We start from the raw sequence: 7,500 nt of genomic DNA on the forward strand, positions 1-7,500 counted from the left end.
CGCCTCCACTACCTCTTCTACCACCGATACCACCGCCACTTGCACCTCTTCCTCTTATATTCTTCCACCAGTTCCTTTCCTTCACTGATAACCCGCCTCCACTATCTCCACCACTGATAACCTGGCACCACTACCTTCTCCTCCACTAATATCCCTTCATCAGTATTTTTCTCCTTTATGAATACTCCCTACCTAATACCTTCTCTTTTCTACCTATTCTTCCTTCCTCCTCCTCCTCCTCCTCCTCCTCCTCTTCGTCGTTGTCGTTGTCGTCCTCCTTCTCTTTTCTCCTCCCACTCCTCCCTCTCCTACTTTTCTTCGTTTCCTCTTCCTTAAACTTTTTTTTTCTGCTGTTCTACCTCTCCTTACTTCCCTCCTCCTCTCTTATTTTCTATCCGCTTCCACCTTTCTACCCTGCCCTCCTCCTCCTCCTCCTCCTCCTCCTCCTCCTCCTCCTCCTACTCCTAAAGTTGGCGAGAAGCTAATCAGATCTTCCTAATTCACTTTCAATGCAAAAGGAAAAACTTTATGATTAAATAACCTTGTCTTTGCTTTTCTTTGATTTTTATTGTCATGTTATTTTCACTCAAATGGGGGAGAGAAAGGGGTGAAGAAAAGAAGGAAGAAATGAGGGAAGGAGGAGAGGTAGGATAGATGATATATAAGGAAATGTTTAAAAAGAGGAATGGGAGAGATAGAAGGAGGACAAGAAGGAAAGGAGGTTAATGATGCGATTAAAAGAAACTGAAGAAAGGGAGAAAGAAATAAGGAATGAAAGAATGGGAAATTGCAGGGAAGGAAAATAAATGAGGGAGAGAGTACGTAAGATGAATTAAGCTGAGGTGAGAGGGAGGAAGAGAATGAGCGGAGACTGAAGGTGAAGAGGAAGAGAGAAGCAGAAGGCGGCGGAATAAGAAAGTACATGATGAAAGGGAAGATGTGGGAAGGGAGGAAAATCAATGGAGATAGAGAGGAGAGAGAAAAAGAAAGAAGGTTAAAGGAGATATATAATTAAACATAGATGAGAGAAGAAATAAGAAAAAAATAGACGGTGAGAAAAATATATATAAAAATATGAGTAAGAAAAAAAAGAGGAAGAGGACAAAGAGAAGAAAGTAAAAATTAGACGATGGAAGAAGAGAATATAAAAGAAAAGCTGTGATAATAAAAGGGGGATGAGTGAAAATTTATGAGAAATAAGAGGGAAAATGATAAATAGAGGAAAGAAATTAAAAGTAGGCAAAAAAAAAAGAAAATGAAAGGGAAGATGTGATGATGGAAGGAACTGTGTAGAAAATGATGATGAACAAGGAAGAGGCGAGGGGGGCAAAGGGAGGGAAGTAATTAAAATTAGGCAAAAAAAAAAAAAAAAAAAAATGAAAGGAAAGATGTGATGATGGAAGGAACTGTGTAGAAAATGATGAAGAAGAAGGAAGAGGCGAGGAGGGTAAAGGGAGGGAAGTAATTAATGGTAGATGAAAGAAGGGAGGATGAAAGGGAAGACGCGGTGGTGATGGGACGACCTGGAGGCGATGAAGGGAAGGGGGAAGATAATGGTTGTTCACAATCTGAGGTTGTTCCTGCCTCTTCACCTCTTCTTTCTCCTTTATTCATCTCGACTTAATAATATACGTTTTTTTCTCTTTTTTTTTTCTTTTATTGCAACACAATGATAAATGAAACATGGTATAGGAAATGTGCTTAAAATTACTGAAAAGATTAAAAGCATAAAGAAAACATATAAACAGACGTGGAAAATGAGTATAGCAAAATAATGAAGAAAATATTTAAAAAGTAAAGAATTGGCACAGATAATTTTAGAAAACATCGAAAAGTAGGAAAAAATATAAACTATAGATATTTGAAAAAAAAATCACAAAATCATAGACAAACGCAGCGAAAGTACAAAAATGTTACAAAAAAAAATGTGAAGAAAACTATAGCCAAAAAACTAAAGAATAGTATAGAAAAAGAATCACTCAGGTCACCGCGCTATGAATGGCGGAACAATACATCATGATCCTGAGCCTTCCCCTCCCCCTACTCCCCTCTCGTGCTCCCTCCAAGTGGTCCCGCGAGGCCATCAGTCATCCGGGGCCGGGAATGACCCTATCAGTGGCCGGTAATTGCACTACCATGTACCGCAATGCCCACTGATCCCCGCCTCCCATACCTCAACAGCCCCATCCATCACACCTCACTCCACCAACTGTAATGACCTGCCCCACGCCAACACCCATTAACACACTAATACGATCATTCCTGCCCTATGCCGACATCCATTAACACATTGACTAATACGACCATTCCTGCCCCATGCCACCACCCATTACAACCTTAACTATAGCTTATATCTCTACCCCCACGCCAATACTTATTAAAACATCTAAAATTACCAATTCTACCCCCTGCCAACACCCATTGGAACGTTAAGTAAAACTACCACTTTTCCTAACCAGTCGTCGCCTCTTTTCATCACCATTTCTGCACATTTAACACTTAAGGTACATCTAAGGCATGACTGGCCTCGTCATCCTTCGGTGCCTCAGACTTACCCCAGACTATTATTCGGGTTAAATAACAGTAAATCTACGTGAATAGAGTAAGTACTCAACTCCGTAGAGGCGTGACCATCCAATGAAAATAAGTTATGTTATGTTACGAGTAATAATATGTTTGTTACAGTATTTATATTAAGAAGAGTCACACGGCTCTATTTCCTAATCCCTAAAACGTTGTGGAGGGGGATAGAGAGCTAAAATAGGACCAAATACTGCCTCTTACCACCAAAAATAGACAAGGAGCTGATTCCTGCTGTTGTTGTGATGGTCGCCATGTTCTTGATCTTGATCTTGCTGCTACAGCAGCGTTGCCAACGATATCTACGGAAAAATCTCCAGAAATCTGTTGTTGTAGCAACAAGAGCAAAATTGATAACATGATAGCCATCACAACAGCAGCAACAGCAGTAGGCAGCTCCGTATTTATTTTTTTTATAGTAAGAGGCTCTATTTTAGCTTTCCCCACTCGAAAAACCCAGCCTTCCCACCAGGTCCCTGACATTGTACGGGGTAGGAGCCGAAAGTAGGAGCCGAAAAAAAAAAAAGAGGAAATAGCTCGATTCTTGTTATGGTCAATTAGTCAGATGGTGGTTGTGATGTCATGCCTCGTAACGCCACCCTAAGTAACCCTAACCTACCTACCGGCGCACTACATTTTCGTGTAGTGCGCCGCGGGATTCCACTTGACGTATTCGTCTCCTGGTGGCGCCTCTCGGGTGTGTTGTCCGGCGTCTGACTTGTGTCTTGCCACTCCATTTTCTTAGCACACCCGCTATGTTATCCTTGGCAATCACTCATCTTGTATTGAGATCCATATGGTATGACGGCGGAATGTACACTGCCCGTGCAGGGCCGAGCCATCTGACCACTCACTATGCGCCTCGAAGACTCAATGAGTGGTTGGAACACTAATTTGGCTGCTTTGCGTATATAACTCTACTAATAACTTATAATAAATGATAACTTAGTAATTCTAAGTTTTGTTGCTTCTTACCGATACATTAGGCATAACCATTATTGCCCTTTAAGTTGCATAACACAAGTGGTCGTGTGTACAGACTGTTGACTCGAGACTAAATCAGAACTCGTCGAGTCACTCCTGTGAGCGTCAATATTTCCCACTCAACTCATCACTTCTCATCACAATGCGCCATTACAGACGTACACCCACTCCTAACTATACATTCTACCCATTATTTAGTATCACAAATCATTCATTACGCTCATCACAATTCATTGGTTTCCTTTCCTTTTCTTTTCATTTTTGTGTGTAAAGAGAGACTGGCAAAAACAAACTACAAAACTATGAAAAATCACACTTCACTCCCGTTTCCAAACATAAAGGAACACACACACACACACACACACACACACACACAAAAAAAAAAAAAAAAAAAAAAAAAAAAAGTCAGAGGAAGGCAGGCAGACAGCTGACCAATACAACGCACAAAAAAAAAACACCACCACCACCATCACCACCACCACCACCGTAGCATAATATCCACTCTCACTTCACACTCACATTATTAATTTTTTTTTTCAATTCTCGACCGGTAATAGTGAAGAGAAAAAAATTTGAATAACATGTAATTAAAAAGGTGCATTAGACGGGCAAATGAGAGAGAGAGAGAGAGAGAGAGAGAGAGAGAGAGAGAGAGAGAGAGAGAGAGAGAGAGAGAGAGAGAGAGAGAGAGAGCATGGTTGCGTCGCATCAAAAGGCTGGAAATCACAAGTTAGCATAAGACAACTTCTGAAATTCCAACGCTCCACTGATCCACGCTGCGGCCGAGGAGCTGAGGCACATGGCAATCACTGGCAGCACCAAGCTTGCACGCCAGCCAGGACACCACTGGTTGGGAGTCCTCAAGTTACGCTGAGACTCAGGCTAGAGGGATCGCTCTGCGTGTGTTGGCTATGGACAAGTAAATGCTCTGACGGTAGAGTGACGCGTATCCAAGAGATGAAGGCACACCATTCAGCCCAGCACTGGTTTGGAGTCCTGGAAATGAGTTGGGATTCAAGGTAGATGATTCGCGTCGCACGTGTGTTGACCGTGGACAAATGTATGCTCTGACTGTACAGTGACGCGCATCCCTTGCTTCAGGTGGGTGAATGGGTGGGGTACAAGCCATTCAGGTTCTCGTAGGTAATGTTCTAATGGGTCTTCCTATCCATGATGCTGGATCCTTGTTAAATTACCACTAGAATCATGAAAATATCCATGAAAATATCCGATAACTTCCACCGCAACTATCATAACAAGTTTGAATATGGCGTACAAGTTCATCACGAAGTTGGATCTTATGAGGAAGAAGCTGTACTAAGGCAACCTCTTAGCATCCGCCCACAACTAACTGAGAACAGTCCATGGCGCGTGTGTGTGTGTGTGTGTGTGTGTGTGTATTATACCTCAACCTTCACTCGCTCCGCCCACTCGCCCGCCGTCCCGTGCCGTGCCGTGGTTGTCGTGACCGAGCGTCTCGCCTTTCCAGCCAAGGTCGCCGCCAATACCACCATTCCGCTGCCGACTCTTTTCAAAACTTCAGAATGGAAAGAAAACATGACGGTCTGAGTCTGAGAAATGACTAAACCTCAGGGCCATCTTGCTGCTTTCTCCTCTGCTTGTGCCTCCTCCGCCTCCTCCTCCTCCTCCTCCTCCTCCTCCTCCACCTCCTATTCGCTAGTGTCTCCGTCTGTGTGGTCACCGTCTTGCGATCGAGACTGGGCGCTGGAACCGCAGAGGGAGAGGGCGTTTGCCAGTGGAGGAGCGGTTGTGTAGTTGTGGAGGAATACAGACAGAGAGACATGCGGTAGAAGTGTGTCCTCTAACAGCTCATCTTAGACATATTTATAATGTCACTGTATTAGAGGACATATTTGCTGATACTTTTCCTCGTGAAAGTATGTGTAAGATGTTACATGAGGTGCTAAATGTCTTAGAATAGTGGTATAATGGTTGCAGTTGTTTGTAATTATTTAAAAATGTATTAAAGTATGGAAATTTTTGTGGACTACACCAGTTATAAAGTGTTACTATTAACTTTAGTAGTATTAGTGAATTTATTTGTACTTTTTATCTATTGTTCTTTATATGCACTGTGGTCAATAAACTATCTATCTATCTATCTATCTATCTCTTGCCTTGCTCGGTCCTACCAAACCTCCCAATGTTAGTTTTATAATGGTGATTCTCTATTACTACTACTACTACTACTACTACTACTAACTACCACCTAGTAATGCTTGACCTCACAGCAATCCACTAACACCTGGTTATGAATTCTTTTGTCTTGTATGTACTATCTGTTAATATTTCTTTTTATTACAACATGGTATATTTCACATTTCACGCTGTTGTGTTTAAAATATCCGCTGCTCACAGATGGGCGATAGTCACAGTTGCGCAAATGCCATGCATCTATCAATCCTCCTCTCTCTTGTTAACATTCTGAGCTCTGTGTAAAAAGTAGTGTGCATAGAAATAGATGGCTATTATTTTTTTTCCGGAATGCGAGTAGAGTACTATTTTTTAGAGAGTGTACTAAATAGATAAACAACCAAAACGTAATGGGTGACAGTGGAAAATAAAATTTAACAATGGAAGAATTAAACACGTCATTATGTACGCGTTTTTTTTATGTATTGCGGCATTTAAAAACCTGCTATGTACCGTTGATAGCGTCATGTGCTATCATTATCACCATCATTCCTATTAGTATCGAGTCGTCTCTCTATGTTATGCCTCAGTAAACACACCACACAGGTAATCATTCGCTTAGTGATGGGCGGCACAGCGCATCGCTCGTAGGGCAAGAGTCAATACTGCTCAGTGACATTAATGTTTGCTGTGTCCATTAACTTCCACTGTAAAATGTGTGAAATGACTGAAAAAAATAATACACTAAAGGATGTGCTTGTCGGAACTGAATGCGCAACGATTATTATTATTATTATTATTATTATTATTATTATTATTATTATTATTATTATTATTATGTTGCTGTTGCTGCTGCTGTCGTTGATATTACTGTTGTTATTACGTTCCATTTTGTTTTCATAGACTCAGAACTTTTTTAGATGGAGAAGAAAGGAGGAGGAAGAAAAGCAGGAGGAGGAGGAGGAAAAGGAGGAGGAGGATTTGGCAGAGCACGAGACAAAGGAGCGTAGCAGCAAACAAACAATAAACAAGCACAGCACGGCCGCCCTGGGCAAGGCAGAGCGGCAACAGACCAACGTGTCTTTTGTAGCCAAATTTTCGCCAATCGACCGGAAACAGTTTGCATTGTCCCTCTCCCTTCGTAATTTTCACATTTTGCTTTCTTTACTTCTCTCTCTCTCTCTCTCTCTCTCTCTCTCTCTCTCTCTCTCTCTCTCTCTCTCTCTCTCTCTCTCTCTCTCTCTCTCTCTCCAGTCACTTTCAAAAATCGTATTCCTTTCATTCCCCCCGTCGTGGCCCGCGGCTCGGCCTAGCGAGGAAGGCAGCGCTGTTCCCCAGATAGCAAGAGTCCCTGAGCTCCCCGAGGGCTGGCGGGGCCCAAGGAGACACCAGACGAGGAGAGTCACAGACAACATTACCGAGGACTCCGTGCAATACTGTGTCCCAATCTGCTCCTTTCTGTGCTCAAGAAAGGAAATGTTCAGTAGGTATTATACGCAAGTCTTCGTGAATTGTACGGTGCGTTTGCTTAATACAATCTTGTCGTTCGGTGAGTGTCATTTATGGGCGTACTAAAGTGACTGTTTGTTCGTCTGTTTGTCCGTCTATACGCTAATACCCGGAAAGTCAGCGTGCCTTGGTATTCGACTTTCTCTCTCCCTCCCTCCCTCCCTCCCTCCCTCCCTTCCCTGGCTACTGAGGCAATGGGGAACTTTTCATCCTGCAGTGGACTCACCTACAAGGACGATGAGAATAATGTATTTTTTCTCCATGGTGACGTGC

At 42.5% G+C, this 7,500-nt stretch overlaps 1 protein-coding gene and 1 long non-coding RNA gene across 2 annotated transcripts in view; one reads left to right on the forward strand and one right to left on the reverse strand.

Moving 5' to 3' along the window:
• Positions 1-555, forward strand: part of LOC135103875 (ectoine dioxygenase-like) — a 7,387-nt gene extending 6,832 nt beyond the window's left edge. The window contains exon 7 of the mRNA XM_064010794.1: positions 1-555. This exon is cut by the window's left edge and continues 250 nt beyond it. The gene's annotated coding sequence lies outside the window, so the exon portion shown is untranslated.
• The window catches only part of LOC135103880 (uncharacterized), an 85,664-nt gene that overhangs the window by 28,918 nt on the left and 49,246 nt on the right, over positions 1-7,500 (reverse strand). The window lies entirely within an intron of this gene.

Source organism: Scylla paramamosain, chromosome 9, assembly GCF_035594125.1.
Source record: "Scylla paramamosain isolate STU-SP2022 chromosome 9, ASM3559412v1, whole genome shotgun sequence".
Taxonomy (NCBI): domain Eukaryota; kingdom Metazoa; phylum Arthropoda; class Malacostraca; order Decapoda; family Portunidae; genus Scylla; species Scylla paramamosain.